General features: G+C 41.2%; 1 protein-coding gene across 5 annotated transcripts in view; it reads right to left on the bottom strand.

Annotated features, from left to right (window-relative positions):
- Window positions 1-19,194, bottom strand: part of FAM107B (family with sequence similarity 107 member B) — a 73,936-nt gene that overhangs the window by 37,333 nt on the left and 17,409 nt on the right. Inside the window, exon 2 of one of the 5 annotated variants that reach the window (XM_054016886.1) lies at window positions 899-1,038. The exons of 2 other annotated variants lie outside the window; for them this stretch is intronic. The gene's annotated coding sequence lies outside the window, so the exon portion shown is untranslated. Of the gene's footprint in view, window positions 1-898; window positions 1,059-19,194 lie in introns of all 5 variants that reach the window. 2 more of the 5 variants (XM_054016876.1, XM_054016867.1) reach the window with 2 other exon arrangements.

Below are 19,194 nucleotides of genomic sequence, written 5' to 3' on the forward strand. Positions count from 1 at the left end.
GTTGAAGCTCAGTTACACTTCCTGTCTTATGCACTAGAAGGATGACATCTCTTATGCACTGCCCTGGCAGGAGTTATTCTGCACACTACTTTTCATGTGCACATTCTGGCTGTTTACCAGCAGCAATGCTGAAACTGAAGACAGAGCAGGTAGGCATTTGCACAGAGAGGAAGGGAAGTAGGGAGTGTTTGAGGCCTGAGAAGTACATTATTTACTCCCCTTTTTGATAGCCTGGGGGGGGGGGGGGGGGGAGAACAAAATGGCATCCTCTGTACAATCTGACCTTGCACGTACCATGAGAGTGAGGTCACACCACATGGGGGGGGGGCACCATTTTGCTCAAATGGCAACTTCCATGCATTGTGACCTTGCTCACACCATGCATGCAAGGTCACGCTGTGCAAAGCAAAATGGCGTCGTCCTCACATTATCGAGTGCCACAACCCCCCTCTGCTGATGGTACGATCCCACTTGAGGTTGTAACCCTGGGTTATCTGCTGCATAAAATATTAAAAATGCAGTATGAAACCAAGTTCTAGTTGTGATTTTTAAGGTACGAACTAGGTGAGATATAAAGGTTGTTGACAGAATTGCAGTAAGTGCGCCCTGGACTACAGCCTTGTCACTCTGGTCCCCAAAGACTTGTCTGTTGAATATTTTGTAGAAAAGCCTTAAGTTAAAATAAATTTAAAATAAATTATGAGGTACCGCTCATAATACCTATTCAATATAAATCAATTTTAAGTAGATATGCTGCATACAGTAGAGATGCGGGGAAAATTTTCAGAAATAGGAGCTTATGTTTAAGAGCCTAAGGGTCAGATTTTCAAAAGTGGCTAAAATACAGACTCAGGGGCCTAACTGTGAGAACTTTGGCCTGAGAAGGGTGTTTACTCACCAGTAGGGTACCCCTTCTGGACAGGTGCAGCAAAGCAGCTGTTTTTTGTTCTGGCGCCCGCTGCCGACAGTCGCTCTGTCACTGCAGTGTCTCTCTTCCAGTAACTCAGCCCTCTGGCCTGGTCGTGATTTAGCCCACCTCTTCTGGGGTAACAGAAAGCCTAATATAAAAAACAGTCCAGTGTCCTCACAAGAGGGTCTTTGGTCCCAACTCCTGGCCCCTGGTCCTTGCAGCACTGCCTCAGGGCTTTCTAATGTTCCTGTCCTCTTCTCCAGGCTCATGCCACCTTGCCAGTGGCTGATTAGGGAACCAAGGCCATCCCCACTTCACCACGTTCCAGCCCAGGGACCCTATAACCAGCAGCCAAGGTCTTGGCACTCCAGCTTCTTGCCTCTGTTTCCCTGGGCTCCTTCCTACCCAGCCTCTCTCAGGCTTGCCCTTTTAAGCCTCTTAAGTTCCCCTTACTCTGTTCCTCCGCAGAACACCTCACAAGGATCTCTCTCCCTGGCAGTCCAAATCCTGCCCTTCTCTCAGGGTGACAACCAGGGCCTGTTCCACTCCAGTAGCTACTTTATGCCTTCCCAGCTGCTTGCCAGCCTTCTCTAGCCAAGCAAAGATCCCAGGGCTTCTTCCACACCACCTCTATTCCCAGAGAATGACGGCAGTCTGCAACCCCCTTCTGTGACAAGCTTCCTCTCTTTATGCTAGCCAGCTGCTCCTGCCCCACTGGCCTACAAGATCAGTTAAGCCTGGCACTCCCTCCAGATGCCGCCAGATAACATAACTGGCCTCTCGGGCTCACATTAATCCATTCAGGGCACGTGTATGGTACACACACTCCATCACATAGCCATAAAGAGAGGGGGAAAAAACTTGTCCAACCGGTCAGCATTTGACCTGTTCCTGATAATACCAAGTTGCTGCCCAACATTCTTCTGCATATTACAGGATAATACTAGTCCCACAACATCCTATCTGAAGGTTGGAGTACAGATAAAACTTGATTGCCCTTACTTCTTTACAAAGTTCTGCCTAGACTTTTTAAACACGTGTCACTTCCAAAATACTGAAACACTGATAAATTTCGTTTTAAATGTTAAAGTACAGTATCTAAATGCCAAGACATTAGAAACTAAAATTCCTCAAATAAAAATGAGTAGGTTACCTGCTATCAATACAGAAAACTTTAGTAGAAATATTTTAGATTAGGCAGATCACATAGATATTACCATCACACAGGATAAATGCAGCGCCTGTCTAGTTACTTGTGTGACTCCCATTGCCATAGTATCCGAGTGCCTAATTAACATTCAATTTCGCTTGACAGCACTCCTGTAAAGTTGAGAAGTATGATCACCATTTCACAGGTTGAGAAGTGAGAGGGCCAGAGAAATTAAGCTACTTGCCCAAAGGTACATAAGAATTTGTGACGGAGCCAGGAACTGTAGCCGGATCTCCCAAGCCCCAGTCCACTACCATAATGTCATCGTCCTTGCATTTAATCACATCACCTACACCCTGCCCACCAACACATCTATAAGAGTTGACTTATAACATTCCAAGCCTTGAAGAAAGCTACACATGCCATCTTTTTGTTAAATTTTAAATCAACCCGCCAGGGAAATATTTCCTTCTTTTCCACCAAACAAGGAATTTATACTGGCCTAAAATAATTATACTGACCTAAGGCCCAGGATGGGCAATATCCAATCCTGGACCTGTCACAGGTTTAAAGTCCAATATCTTGCAATTTTTCCAAGTATTTTAGGCTATTGGGGAAAAAAGGAAATTACTAATTTTGCAGTCTATGTACAACACTTGTTTGTAGTCCTGAAGCACCTAGATATTTTGGGCAATTACGTTTAGGGCCCTACCATTTTGGTCAATTTCATGTCATAGGATTTTTTAAATCATAAATTTCATGATTTCATGTATTTAAATCTGAAATTTCACGTTGTTGTAACCGTGGGGGTCCTGACCCAAAAGGGAGCAGTAGGGGGACTGCAAGGCTATTGAAGGGGGAGCTACCTGCAGCTGGGGGAGGTTCCCAGAAATGGGTCTGACCTAGCCCTGGGAGCAGCCCCTGCAGGGGACGAGGAAGTCCCGTCTCTCTCTAGTCCAGCCGGGACTAGCATCTGGAGACCAGCGCACAATAAGAGTCCCCAGCCCTGCCCCTCCCCTACACTAGCCAGATTTCATGGGTGAGACCAGATTTCATGGTCCGTGACACATTTTTCATGGCCATGAATTTGGTAGGGCCCTAATTATGTTATTTCAGTTTCATGTGCAATAAAACTATTTTAGATCACTATTTTTCCTCTCCTTCCACATCCAGTACAGTTGTACTCATGGCAACTAGTCATTGGGACAACCTGTGTGAGTAAATTGTGCAGCTACTTAAATCCTGAAGGACTGAAGGCTATTTTTTTAAGACTCTATTAACTGAAAGAGTTCATTTCTCTTCAGTTTGCGATGATTGCCTTCCATTAGGATTTTCAGTAATTACTCTACTGTAAAAAAATTATACCCCTCCTAATAATATAAGATGTGAATTTATTCTTTTCAGGTCAGAATTTAAGAATAAAATTAGTAGGCCTGCTACAATACCATGAGACTCCTAACTCAACATTTACATCATGAGATCACCTTTTCCTCCCTCATGTGCTGTGAAGTCTAATATTCCATTTCCTTTATAAATCCTCACCCAATTATTCATTTAATTTCACTTGTGTTAAAAAAAATATGAAACTGGAAAGTAATAAAACACAGAACTGAACTTATGTGAAGACAGCAATTAACTTTTAACTACACCGTCATCTATGAATGGCCTTTTAGTGGTTCAGCAGTTCTCAATGACATAGTCCATATGTCCAGCCCTAAAAGATTTTATGTAACACTTAAGTTTCTGTTCACTAAAGATAACATAGCTGATTCCTAGAGGCTTCCACAACCAATAAACTCCACATAGAAAGCTGTTCACAACTTTTATAAATGCAAATCTGAGTCAATGAGGAACCAAAGACTATAGTACACAGCATCAATGAATTACATGTGTGTCATGGAAACATTTTAAAATTGGAAAAAAATAAAAAGTTAACATTTCACTTTCATCCAAGAGTCACGGCCACTGGGATTAATACTCAGAGGTCCTGAAAACTTTGTTTAAAAATATAAGTTTGACCTTTAAAGAGCAGGTTCATCGATTCTGTTAATTTCCTCTGATGCTCCCTGAATTATGTGATCCAAGGTCACAGAAAATCTATCACAGATCACATGTAGGCGGTACAAACTCAGAGTTCAACTGCCGAACAAGTGGATGCTAGAGATGACTGACCCATGGAGCAGTTAATAAAACAAAACCCAAAACAACATGCATCTGTGTCAGCACCAGTTTTAAGAATGGCAGCTCGCACGTTTCCTCACGGTCTACAAACCGTGTATCCTTAAACCATCAAATTTAAGGATAATAAGCAGCAGCTATTTGCTTCTGTCCTAAGGGAAGTAAATGGTTATCCATCCATCCTCCCAGCTCCCCGAAATGTACCACCACCTACCACTGTGGGTTTGGAAAGCAGAACAGCTTGTCTATTTCAAGTCATATATCGCTTGGGTTCTGTTATTTTCGTCATGCAAATCCTGTCCATTGATTCTTCCCTGATGTGGGTCAGAATTCTCCACTAGCATAAACTGGTGCAGCGCCAGTGAAGACATGGCACTGTGCCAATTTACACCCGCCAGGAAAACAGCCCTGTGTTTCTTCTGCAGTCACTCCCAGAAGCTTCCCTCTTTAGTGTGCAAACCCTGTGAATGTTAACATCTACTACTGTAGGTTAATACTCTTAACCTTCAACAGCTCCCAATTCCTGGAAAACACTGTTCTGTTTACATTCAGCCATCCCTACATTCCAACTACAACACAAGGCACCTGCTTCTCATTTACATGATGTCCCTTTTACACTGCTCTGGCAGCATAAAGGGGCCTTAAGCTACATTTAAGCCCATGTTAATCAGATGCAGAGGGTCAGGGAGTGGTTTGGAAAAAAGAAAGAAAAAAGCAGACCAATCTTTAGTCTGAATAAAACCATTTTACACTAAGAACTCGAATGTCTCAGCGTTATACAGCAGAGTTACAGGAAATGAGGGGTTTATAGTAGAAATGTTGATGTAACCTTAGCTACAGCATACAGCTGGGTGAAAACACTTTGCTGTCATTCTAATGGAAGAAAAATGGGTTTCAAACTGATTAGTCTGTACAAAATAATAAATAATAACAACATGGATTACCTATGTACTCTTAGGGAGATCTTCCTTAAGTGGAACTTTGTATGGTGTCAATGAACTAGTGTCTCAAAAGACTTGAAGGTGTCAGTTTTGCAACAAAAAAACTTCAAAAACAGACTCCAAAGAGAGACTGCTGAACTCTAATTAATATGCAAATTAGACACAATTAACTTAGGTCTAAACAGAGACTGGGAATGGTTGGGTCATTACACTAATTGAATTCCCCCCCCCCCCCCCCCATGTTAAGTTCTCCTCATACCTTCTATGGGTCATCTCGATTATCACTGCAAAGTTTTTTCTTCTGCTGCTACTGATAGCTCATCTCAATTGATTGGCCTCTTACAATTGGTATGCGTACTTCCACCTTTTCATGTTCTCTGTTTGTATAAATATCTTCTGTGTGTTTCACTCTATGCATCTGAAGAAGTGAGCTGTAGTCCACGAAAGCTTATGCTGAAATAAATTTGTTAGTCTCTAAGGTGCCACAAATACTCCTGGTCTTTTTTCAAAAGACACCAGTACAGTATGTGGTCCCTTTATCATCTGCAGCTGTGTCCGTCACCAAGATAATAACGAAGTGAGATGTGAGCTGGCATGGTGGGAAAATAAAAGAATCTGCTCTAAATTAGCCTTGATTTTCCCCACTGAACATATTAGGTCAGCAGAATCTATAGCAATAGAAACATTCTTTAATGTTACTTACCAGTTCAGACAGAGTTGAGTGTTTCTTGCCTCAGTCTATTGCACACACAATTACCCATTGCTTACTTTTGCAACCTACACTTCCTCTGAAAACTAGCGCTTTCTCATCCCCCACCCCCTTTTGTCTTTGTCATGCTATCAGTTATTCTTTCTTCATGGCCATTTCCTGAAAATTCTAGCTACACGTGTTGTGGAAAGACCATCACATTCTGGAAACTAAGGGTTCAACATGCACGCTGCTGAGCACCATAGGTTTCTGTTGGTTTAGACTGCGTCATAGCAACATTTTACAGACAATTTATGGATCCTGTTCTAGATTTAGGGATTGCAGTCAATGAAAGGCTTTGCCTTGACTTCAGTGGGCTCCGAAGCGGGCCCCACAGCATTTAATGAACACCAGCCACAGCTTTTTGCGAACGATGCAGTTGTTTTTGAACGAACATAGAGTACGTTAAGTTTGCAAGAGTTTCTTTTCATCTTAAAAAACAGAAATCTAACTACAACCATATCTGTACCCACAGGACAGGTTTAAAAGCACTGTAAGAATATGATTTATATATTCCATTGCAAATATCAAGGAATTATTGTAGACAGACTAAATTTTGTTCATCTTAGTAAACTTTAGGTTATGTCTACACTAGCACTTTTGTTGGTAAAACACACCCCTGACCAACATAAGTTTCACCAACAGAAGCGCTGGTGTAGACAGCACTGTCGGCGGGAGATGCTCTCCCGCTGACATAGCTACCGCTGCTTGTTGGAGGTGGTTTAATTATGCTGACGGGAGAGCTCTATCCCATTGGCATAGAGCGCTACACAGGAGACCTTACAACAGCACAGCTGCATGGGTACAGCTGTGCCATTGTAAGGTCTGTAGTGTAGACATTGCCTTAAAGTTAATGAAGCTACTTGCACGAGCAAGATGTGTCCTGTTACTAGGTATGCTATTACAGAGATGTGTCTCCAGGAGGTTTCCAAATTACTTCGTTCATGCAAGATGGAATTTATTATTAAAACTGTACTTTAAAGATTGCATGTAAAGCTTAATCTATTAAATAGATATTTAATGTTTACACTGCAGTAACTGAAGGCTTCAACCAGTCAGGGCTACACAATGCAAACATACAGTACATGACAGTCCCTGCCCCAAAGACTGCAAGAGGCTAAAACAAACAAGCAGGTGGGGTGGGCAGATTGGAAGAGAGGACAGGGTAATAAAAAAAAAAAAAAATTGAATGTTTTAGCACAGACTAGCTGGGTGCACAGTTCTTGCAAAATTAGTAGTTATAACCACAATTCACTACTCATGTGGCCTTCATCGGATGACATTTACTATAGTAATTACAGCAGAGATGAGTTTTATAGATGGACTTGGAAGGACTATAATACGGCAACTTTACAGATTTTGACTGGGAGTTTTGCCCTCCACCCCATGTAAAAGAGGTTATGGAAAAAAAACAATAAGGTGCTTATGGTGAAAGTGGACAGTCAAGCTGGTATCGATAATAGCATTTTATTTCACTGTTCAAATTTTTACCTGCCTATAGATGGAAGAAGTATTTTTTACACTGAATGAGCTTCTTCATATGTGACAGGAGGAGCACCTGCATATCTCATCCATATAATGTTCCAAAAGACTAAAAGAATCTATTCAAGATTGGTTGCCAGAAATACATGGAAGAAATATGAGAATTGTGTATAAATGCAAAACATTTCCAAGGCTATTGGCTGCTTAGGAGCCTCTTAAGGATGGAAAAAACCAAAACATCTCTTCTCACACCCGAACCCTGGCAGGGAGAGAGATTCTTAAAACCACTTGGAGTCACAGAGACACTAGCATGATTATAAATGTATGGATAAGAAACAACAGAAGCATGCATAGGTCCTTTGTGATAGAGAGTCATCACAGGCTACAGCTAAACGTAGAACACAAGATCGAAAACTACAGAAAAACTATGATCACATGTAACAAAAGGAGCCAATCCACAGAAAGTCCTTTTATTTTCAAAGCCATTAATGGGAGTTAGGTACTACAGATGCTGGAGTAGTATGCCAATTTAATTGCAAACAAAATTAGAGCAGTTTCTCAGTTGATTAGCAGTGTTATTTTTGCATCAATGAGCCTGAAATTCAAAGGAGTAAGCATGAACATTATTAATCATCCTTCCAGGGACTTCCAAAGACAACAAAAGAGTTTCCTGGATGAGTTGTTCACCAAGCGTACCTATGGGCCCAATCTACAGTCCACTCAAATCAACAGGCATCTTTCCACTGACTTCTTTGGGCTTTGGATCAGACCCTTTATCTTCTGTATTAACTCACTGTAAAGACAAACACCAAACGCTGGCTGTATTGAAGCAATCCCAGGCTAGAAATAAATTCATATTTCAAAAAGTTAAAATCGATCATGTATTTTTGCAAGATTCCAGGTCTAAAAATCAGACTTGGCAACCAAATTTAAGCCTTTATACTGATTGAAGAAACTAACAGGAACTCCTACATCCAGCATAACCATGAACAGTTGTTCTGTAGGGCTGCTCTAATGACCCTTCCCTGCTGTCATATAGATCCTTGAGAAGACAGCCAGTCTGAAGGGAAGGTCTCTGGACACTAGGTGCAGAAAAGCTAGTGCAAATCTTGATGCTGATGGTGGTTCTAGGCTATGGAGATTAGAAAGCCATGCATCTTGCATGTCTGTTGATTCAATACCCATGTAGAAGACTTACTGGTTAAGCCATTTCACATTCAGCATTGGCAGATCCCCTCCTCACATTTCTGGTGCTTAGGAACCACATTAGGTGGTCTATCCAATAAAAACCAGTAATAACAGGTTTGCACAGTTCCCTTATGAGTTATGTCTGCGGTCGTCAAGGTTTGTTTGTTTATTTATCATATTGTGTCCATATAGAGCACATCACTATTCTATTAGACTGCATTATATGTGGCTTAGTTTAGGCCAGTGGTTTTCAACCTTTTTTCGCCTGCGGAGCCTTAAAAAAATTTCAAAGGAGGTGCAGACCGCTTTGAAAATTGAACCTGTGGTCCGCGGACCCCTACCACTTAGACTGAAAACTCACATTCTCAGGATACGTCAGATGCTGTGCTGAGCAAGAGTGCTAAATGGGGCTTTTGTTGTAATGACTACACTTGCAGGCTTTGACATGTAGGTAGGGGTATTCACATACTTTTGATTGATCAGAAAACAGGAATGCCTTTGCTGGGATCTCAAACTTTATTTTCATAGCTGTCTTTTGCGGACCCCTTCGACAGTTTGTGGACCCCTCGCGGTCCACAGACCACAGGTTGAAAATCCCACCGACTCTCAAATCATGCAAGTGGTGTTTCCAGAGAGCATGCTCAATGCCATGGTCTGAGAGGGCTCCATTAAACGTAGACCCATGGCTGATACATTCCCACTACTGCCTTTGGTTCAAGCTTGTCTTTGGTTTTAGATGACCATATGAACCCAAGGTTCTCTTTCTGACTTTACCCCTCTTGTTACAAAAGAACCACCAGCATATTTGATCTGCTTACATATTTCCAGAGACTTGCTATCTCTGGAACTTGCATCTGCAAATGTGAGGTTTATCTTTTGTACATTCATTTTTTAATCTCTGTATCCAAAAATACATGTAATTATTATTATTTGAATAATAAAGAAATTACATTTCCATGCATGTTACTTTTAGACTTCCTAACAGCAATTTTTATGTTGGCTTATAGATTTAATATCGTACATACACGTGTGGTTAATTTCATCAGATAAGATGTAGACAAGACCCCAGGTCTTCACTGCATTTATCACAAGCCGAGTGCTTCTGAAATGTAAATGCAGATTCATAATACAGTATTTACAGTTTTCCTCTTGGTTTGTCCTGGTCAATTCATTCTATATATATATAGTACTTTGTGTCATAACTCTCCCTCTCTTGTTTTAATTCATATTTCCCTTAGCTTTGTAATGAAAATGTTCAGTATACAGAAGGCATGAAAAACAGGAAGATAATCAAAAGATATAATTTTACTTTAAGTACATGTTTAATTCCCATGAATTTTCATAGGTCTATGTCAATTCTAAACAGCTGAGGTTCTGGCCCTGTATTTCTTTCTGGTGCTGTACATTTTTTTTGAATGGACAGTAAATGTACATTCTTACTAATAACTTTAAGCAGTAATCCATATTCATTACCTGTGCATAGAGTCAACAGGTCTTATGGACAAACAGGATATTTCTCCTCAACCTCCTCTGTTTTTTACATGTTTACCTGAATTCCACTGGCATTTCAATGCAATCTAGGCCTCAGTTTTTGAATCCAGCACTTTTCAATACCTGCATTACAGCCTTCTCAGATCATCTTTCCTACTACATATTTGGGGGTGGGGAGAGAATTATCTTAGAAATCCAACAACATAAGCCCAATTCTGCAATGGGAGTTGGAGGCTTGAGGCCTTTCAGAATCAGGCCCTCTAGCATCGTCTTGGCGCTGTTTTTTATTTCCTACACTTGGTTATAAAACTGTTATTTAGCTACCAGATTAAATCTCATAATTTAAATTGTAAATTTTTAATCCATAATTAACATGCAAACTAAGGCCTTGCTTTTGTTGCCTTTGAGTATCTCCCTTTTCCTCCCCGTTCAATACCAGACCTTTCCATTTGTTAATATTTTCCATTATCTCATTAACATTCACTCTCTCTCACTGGTTGGATTTTCTATTGAAGTAGAAATGCCTTGGATTCAGAACACTGCCCGGCAGTGACTAGAGAAGCAAACTTACAAAGAATAGTACAATGCACTAAATACAAGCACTGTAAAACACCCCCCCACACACACACACACACACTTTTACTTCATATCTGATATTTAGATACATAAAAAGTGGGGAAAAAATCCTTCAACTATTTCAAAGGGGGAAAAAATCTACTAGAAACATATTTCCAACAGTTCTATACTGGAGAATAAACACATGCCAAAGGGCGTAAATTCATCTCCACTGTGCTAATGTGAGCAGAAGAGCTTTATCCACCTCTAGTCCATCCATGGCTGCAGCGTAGGACCTTACCTGGCAAGGATTACAGTGGAGAGAAGAGTCAAGGAAACAACTGTTCTACACTGCATGCTCTCCTCTCAGGGCAGCCATAGTTTATGATAATTTTTGCACTGCTGCCTTGAGCTAACAAATGACAAAGAGGATTAAAGGTCTGCAACTCCCAGAAGCAGCCAGGGAATCCATGGCTGACGGACTTATAAAGTGGTAGAAGATCTCAGAGGGACTCTTTCAAACTAAAGATGTAGGCGAGAGGCCCTGGAGTTCAGTTAATGGCAATCTGACAGTAACCACGCTGTGTCGCAGAGGGACTGGAGAAAGAAGGCTAACAGGACAAGATCAGGAGGCATTCGAACCATTGCACATATGGATCTTGGCCAGTCACTTAAAAAGGAACTGAAGGATATAGTGTGGTACAAAAACAATCCTGCATTAGTAATAGGGACAGACTAGATAGAAATGACCTGTCAGGTTATTTCTATCTTTGACTTCTATTATTCCTTCACCTGCCATTGGTACACCTATTAAAAAGCTTCCAAATATGCACCTAAAATGCTTCAACAATACAGATGCTGTAACTTGTAAATCAAGTCATGAATTAAAGGAAATCTATCAGAATCATAAATTACAGTATAACTTATTGGATTTGTCTCCACCAGCAGAGTTAAGATTTTAAAGCATTAAAATATTCTTTAGTTACCTCTGAAATTTGACCCAGACCACAGTTTTAAACCTTACTTGTGATGACCATTGATGTCTTTTATCTAAGCATCTATTAGACCAAAGCACTCAGCTCATCTGAAGGAGTCACAATGAGCTTTCATATTGCACTTTAGGCTGTGTGACTCTTCCTTGGGAGAAAGTCGAAGCAGTTTACCGACTGTACGTACAAATATCTTGATACAGGCCTAGAAGGAACTTCTGTATATCGAGGTTCCCCAAGCTCTGAAAGTTTCAATGTTTTACATCACAAGCAAATGATTTGACGGTATTTAATTCCCTCCCACCCTCATTATTCAATCTCAATTAAAAAGGAAGCAAGTAGATACATCACTGGAGTTGTAGCTGGCATTACTTTACATTCTAGAGACGAACCCATTGCGTTCATGCACTAAAATATCTTACAAAGGGCTTTAGAAGTAGGTAGGGCAGTGTGAAGAGACTGACTGACTGACTTACTGAGCAATCCAGCCTAAGGATGGGTATTTCACACCTACAGGGACAAATTTAAAGTTATCACAGACACAGGGATATGAAGTACACCCATTTGTGGCTGCCTCCCAGGAAGATTCACCCCAAAACTGTCACTACGGCAATGTTGTCAAAACTATGGGATGGATTTTTCAAAGATTCCAATTTGGTAAGCTCTCTATAAAAATTCTCCACATACACACAGATGATGTAGAGAGAATAAGGTAGAGAGAATCTAAAAGAGCACTTACATAACAAAACAAACAAAAAAAGCCAGGTACAGAAGCCTGGCAGTGTCTTGAGGCACAAATTCATAAGTGAGCAGTTTACATAAGCAAAACAAACAAAAGCCTAGACAAGTCTGCCAGCTTTACTACATTAAGAGAAAATTGAACTGGTTTCTTTGGGCTCTGTCCCCTATTAAATAGTTACTTCTCCCAGACCTGTCCTAAGGAATGCAAGGAAATGCAAGAATATAAAGTCACCTGAAAACGGAGAGTGGAAAAAGCAACAAGACAACAACAACAAAATCAAATATCTGCTTGTTAAGTGTAAGCAGTACAGAGTGTACTGGAGTTTTTTAGAACTGAAATTATTATAAAGGCAGTAAGTTTTTTTTGTTTTGTTTTTTTTTAAGGCAGTAAGGTTGCTTATGGGAAAAGTCAAACAAAACAGCCAGAAAGAATGTTTTCTTCTCAAATTACAGTATCATGACACTGGGATTTTCACTGAAGTTCTGAAGAGAAGAGACATCAGATGACACCAAAATGTACGGTTTTGGGTGTGGTCACCCTAAGGAAAAAAAATCTCATTTTGACAGCAATGCCCTAGAATGACACCACCCCAACGCAAAAGATAGCAGAAATATAAGGTCACCAAGAAATGGGCAACCAATATGAATAAAGGCCCAGAAAAATGTCCATATGAGTACTTACGCAACAAAGGCACTCCATAAATAGAATACAGTTAATAGATCTTTCAATATCATGCAAAGCCAAACAAAGGTTCGATTTAACGTTAACGAAGTCTACAGTAGATCCTGACATCTCAACCTGAGGGGGAAAAAAAGTCACATTTGAAAAAATGGTGGTGAAGTGACACTGGTCATGTAATTTTGTGAGCACTGGTTGACATTTTATCTCAAAGTTCTCACACACCACTCATTGTTATATGTGGTTGTGGGAGTTTACTCTGTGTCATGAGATCAGGTGTATACACCCCTAGATAAATTATGCAAGTTTTGCCATAGCCAGTCTGATGTGTTCCTTTATTACACACCCACTATAAAATATTATCCCATCCATATTCTATTACATCCAGAAAACTTTGCTGGCTTTTGGAATGATCCATGCTTCCACATTAAATCTTGAGCTGAAATGGACATTTAACTCATTGTAAAATGAGTTAAGTTATAAATAAAGTCTCCCTTTATGAAAAATTTAAATGGTTTAGCTAAGTAGAAGTTTTTTCCTCCTCAGAAACTATCCCTCCAGAACTAAGGTAACAATATTAAATAAAAACAGGTAAGGGATCAAAAGCAGTAGGCAATGAAATTAACAGTGAAGATTTTATTTCAAAAAGTCTCAAATGCAAGAAATTTTATTGCTTGTGTAGGACAACTGCAAAAAGGGATTGAAGGAGGAAGGTTTTCATTAAAGAGGTCTGAACTGGTTCAACTGTAATTTGAGCCCAGTAACTCTGTATGAGCTCACTGCTTGCCATGCCACAATTAGCAAATGACTGCAGCAAAGGAATGGCAATTTGCAACTAGACAACAATTTACTCAGACCAGGGTGGGTCAAGGGGATGAGAAAACAAAAGGAGACATAGTGGCCACTCCTTAAATAATCACAGACTTTTGTTTTTTCAGAACAGCCTCTCTTGAAAAAAGCATTTCCTCATTTTAAAGGCTACAAATCAAAACAATATTTAAATAAAAATTAACTCAGAGGCAAGCCAGGAAATTAAAAAGTGAGCTTGAGCAAAAAAATGGATATTTCCTCTGACCCTGGGCTGACAGCTCAGCTGAAGTTCCCACTTTCTATGGTGTGATAAAGTTAAAAGTAGAGAGTCCCAATTAAATTTCAGTTGCCAGGGGCTGGGTGAAGGATTGCTATATTGTACACTGGGACTTCCATTTGGTGTTTCCTTTCTTCCTTCCCTGCCTCTTAAGTCTAACCATCATAGATTTCACTGCACAACAGCCATTTTGCCGCTCACAGATGCCACGTGGTCTCTGACAAAAGTTCTCTGAAAGTCCAATTAAATTATAATCTAGTTCTCCTTTATGCACAGCTTTGCTGACATGCTCAAAGAATTAGAGACACGACTTTTCCTTTAAAGACAAGCCAGCAGGGATTCTGTATCGTATCATGCTCATCTTCAAAGGTTGAGGACGACTGCACGCTGATGGAAGTGAGTCACTACAGAGAGAAGGGAGCTAGATGCCAGTGGGAGCATAGCGTTCTTCATGTACTACCTGGGCAGTTGCTAGAACTCTGGACTTTGCACAACAGGAACCTGCGGCTCCCATTGCAGCCAGCAACCATCAATGGCTGCTGCAGGTGTGTTCCGCGGTTGGAGCTGCAAGATAGACACTCATTGTGCACTAAGCACCCACTTCTTCAGAGTCTAGGTGATGGTACACTGGGTGATCCGAGGGGCTCCTTCAACCTCAACTCCCATAGCCATTCAGGTTCACTCTGCCATTCTTCATGGCATCCCACATGGGGAAGACGGTAGGAAAAGAATGCAGCCCGGGTTCCCGTGCACAGGTGACTGCAGGTACCCAGCCAGGAGTGGAGCTCTGCCAGCCCCAATTCAATATCAGAAGGATGGGGTGGAGCAGTGGTGGGGAGGGTTGTGTTGGAGAATATAGATTAGGGCAGAAGAGGGGGACGCTGTGCCATAGCCTTGTGCACCTGTGTGACAATGGGGCCCCTTATACATAACATGGGAAATACCTCACATGCTTCCAATTCTTGGCCATCTTTTCTTCATCTTTGCCACTCTGAAGTATCCCCTGGAGTGGTTTGGTACCGTTCATTCTGAATCCAGGCAGCACAGGCCCACCAATTGGGGGGGGGGGAGAAAGGGGAGGAGACGCAAAGGGGGCAATTGCCCCGGGACCCAGGCAATTTAAAAGGCACGGCAGTGATCGGTCCCAGAAGTGACAGCGTCCCGGGCCCTGCCCCCCCAGGCACAGCCATGGCCCTGGGGCCCATAATTGCTGTTGGCGAGCCTGAGGCAGCAACATCATTGTAGTGTATTATCACCCTAAAAAAAGAAACCACTGGAGGAGTGAAACAAATGCCACTCCATTTCAAGCAGAGACCAGGCACAAGCCTCACCCGCTTCCTTTGCGGACTTCTATCCATTTCATCTCTCCAAGATCTCTGCAACAGTCATGAGGAAGATGTTCAGTACTTGGATCTGTGGCTACACCACGGGCCTGAAGATAAGATAGAACCAAGATGCAGTGGAAGGGGATCAGGGAGGGAAGTGAGAGTTATTACTTTCCCCCTTCGTTAATTCATCATCTTCACTCTGTGCTCTGGAAAAAATAATCTGACAGATGGCATTAGGGTCGATTCTCCAAGCAACAGAAGGCTGAACCTGAGCTGTGTAAGCACTTTCCTAGGACCACTTCAGTGTATAACAGGAGGCTCACACCCACAGAAGAGTTTCAGGAGATGTTGACCAAGGAGATGTTTCTTCCTGGAGTAAACAGATGTCTGCCTGTTCTGGCTAGAGGGATTCCAGCTGTCCAATACCAGCTCAGATATTTTAAATCCAGTAGGGCCCCAGTAATGTTGAGGAAGACTTTGCATCAATAATAGCCACGTTCATTGCACAGGACTAGGAGGAGGAAGGTTCAAGGTTTGCCAAATGTAAAGAAGGCCAAAACCAGGAGAGAAAAAAGTTGCTTTCAGACTCTGAAGATGGCATCACATACAATACACAGTGCCCAAGTCCTCTGAAATGAATTCCATGCAAATATCCTAGAATGTTTTATCATATGTAGGCACATGAAAGTTTAATGTTCATCGGATTTGGAAAGAGAGGAACCCTTTTTAAAAAGCAACAAAATAAGGACCAATGTAACATGAATAGCCACGATTTGTTTGAACAGAGAATATTTGCTAACCATCTTTGCCTTGTTGTATAATGTCCCCCACCCAAGTGTTTAATTCTCAGAAAGCAGCTATCATTCCACTATTTTTTTTTAAAAAAGGGCCGTAACAGCTTAATAAAATACATCTATTTTTATTTACTACATGGGCAGGGAGCCAGACAGTGCATTTAGTTAAATCAAGTTTTATTGAAAGCAATATCAGAAACAGTCTGAAGTGGTATAACTGCTCCATTCTTCCTGGGAGAACATTGCCCTAAGACCTCTGTATATGTACTAAAAATAAATAAATAAATAAATAAATCCGCCTAACTCTCAATCCTGAAAGATACACGTACGCATCAGTCAGATTAAGACCCAGGCCTATGAGGACTCTCTGAGATCTCGTTTACTCACAAGAATTGTGCCATTTTAACTAGACTGATAGAGTTAAAGCAGTACAACCCCTAGAGTGGGCATCGTTACACTGGTATAACTCTGGTTATATTTTTATAGCTTATTCATAGAATCATAGAGTATAAGGGTTGGAAGGGACCTTAGGAGGTCATCTAGTCCAACCGCCTGCTCAAAGCAGGACCAATTCCCTAACTAAATCATCCCAGCCAGGGCTTTGTCAAGCCTGACCTTAAAAATCTCTAAGGAAGGAGATTCCACCACCTCCCTAGGTAAACCATTCCAGTGCTTCATCATCCTCCTAGTGAAAAAGTTTTTCCTAATATCCAACCTAAACCTCCCCCACTGCAACTTGAGACCATTACTCCTTGTTCTGTCATCTGCTACCACTGAGAACAGTCTAGATCCATCCTCTTTGGAATCCCCTTTCAGGTAGTTGAAAGCAGTTATTAAATCCCCCCTCATCCTTCTTTTCTGCAGACTAAACAATACCAGTTCCCTCAGCCTCTCCTCATAAGTCATGTGCTCCAGCCCCCTAAGCATTTTTGCTGCCCTCTGCTGAACTCTTTCCAATCTTTCCACATCCTTCTTCTAGTGTGGGGTCCAAAACTGGACACAGTACTCCAGATGAGGCCTCACCAATGTCGAATAGAGGGGAACGAGCACGTCCCTTGATCTGCTGGCAATGCCCCCACTTATACAGCCCACAATGCTGTTAGCCTTCTTGGCAACAAGGGCACACTGTTGACTCATATCCAGCTTCTCATCCACTGTAACCTCTAGATCCTTTTCTGCAGAACTGCTGCCTAGCCACTCGGTCCCCATTCCCTTATGCCAGTATAACACACCTTTTTACAAGTATAACCTCATCCACACTAGGAGTTTTACTTTACTGATAAAAATGTCATACGGCTAACTAACATAGTTATACCAGTAGAAAAACTGTGCAGACTATGCCTGAAAATTGGGAAGCATCTTATGCTTATACTGAAACCGACACAACACAAGTTGAGGGTGCTTAGAACCTCAGAGTTGGTCACTAAAAGACCAAAGTTGGTGACTGGCGGTGGAGGGGGGAAGAAATGGATCAACTTAAAATATAAGACTCAAAGGGATGAGGAGGGTGGGAAAGTTAGATTCCTCTATTTTATAGGAATATGTCAATTGTAACCATCTCGGCCAAGTGTACCCAGATCCTGTGATGATATCTTTACTTGCAATATATTATTCAGCTACCAGGTATCTTTTTGGTATTGTTCCTGGTAAGCAGAAATGACCAAGCTGGAATTCAAGCTATGGGGAAATCGTTTTGTTCGTGTCTGTAGTTGTAGCAGTTTTCTGTAATCAATATCTTCAGTTTAAGAAAGGACTGCAATTCCACATACCATGACAGACCCTATGCTAAAACTGTTGTACTGTTCATCATGCTAACATCTGGCAACCTAGTTAGTTTGGTAGTTAGTTTTTTAAAAAGCCAAAGAACCAAAATGAGGTGCACTTACACTCTCACACATGGCAGTTTGAAACAATGTGCATTTCCTACTAAGTTTTCTAACATTTAAGTTTCAGGACTTTGATATCTGAGGTCAATGAAGTACAGGAATAAGACATGCAGATAAACACAACGTTTATAAAGGACAATGATAAATGAGCAATGTACCTTAATAAGTAATGAGTGTGAGAGGAGTGGAAGTGTACACACATTTTTTTTCTCTCAGCCTCATGACCTCTGTGTGTGGTTTACAGATTAGAAAGTTAGCTAAAATGAAAGTGTAGTCGTTATTTCCCCATCTCAGATACCCACCATGTGGCAGTTAAACTGTGTTAAGGAAATTAATGTGGTTTGCTTTCACAATCAATTTTTTAAAAGTTAGCAACCATGTTGAAAAGTGTTTAGGGACTGAAGAGAAGGAATCTGGAGTACTGTTCAGCTGCACACATTTCAGTTAAACCTGCCTAGTTGTAGTACAGATTGGGCTTTAAAGGGTTCATTGCAGAACCACATTAGGCAGTCCTCTGGGTGGCCTAATATAGTATATATAAAACATATAGCATAACGCAAACACTGAGAAGGAGCAAACAAAGAGAATTTCATAACAAAGAAGCAAATGTGAGGTTTGATATAATCATGCATTCAAATAAAGGAACATTTTCTAAACAACGTGCTGCTAATATTTCAATCAAGGATTCCTACATTGTCCCCTTTAGTCTGGGATAAACCCCACATATGGGGAGTGTATCTGCTTGCAGAAGAGAAAGATGAGGTACTGAGAATGTATGAATTCATTTTTCTTTTTAATGAAGACCCATTCTCCTATTCTGCCCGCTCTGCAAGGTGCTGAGTATTCTGAAGCCCTCCTGACACCAATGGGAGCGGAGGGCATTCAGCACCTTGCAGGAGTAGGCACCAATGGGAGAAGGCAAGACCACTTGGCAAACAAATTTACCATATATTAAGTGTGCTTCCTTGGAACTGTTTTTACTTCCTTCCGGTGAAATATACTGACCACATTAATAGGATAGCTCCATGTTCAGCTTGCATAGCTTGG

This window comes from Malaclemys terrapin, chromosome 1 (assembly GCF_027887155.1).
Source record: "Malaclemys terrapin pileata isolate rMalTer1 chromosome 1, rMalTer1.hap1, whole genome shotgun sequence".
In the NCBI taxonomy this organism is placed as follows: Eukaryota; Metazoa; Chordata; order Testudines; family Emydidae; genus Malaclemys; species Malaclemys terrapin.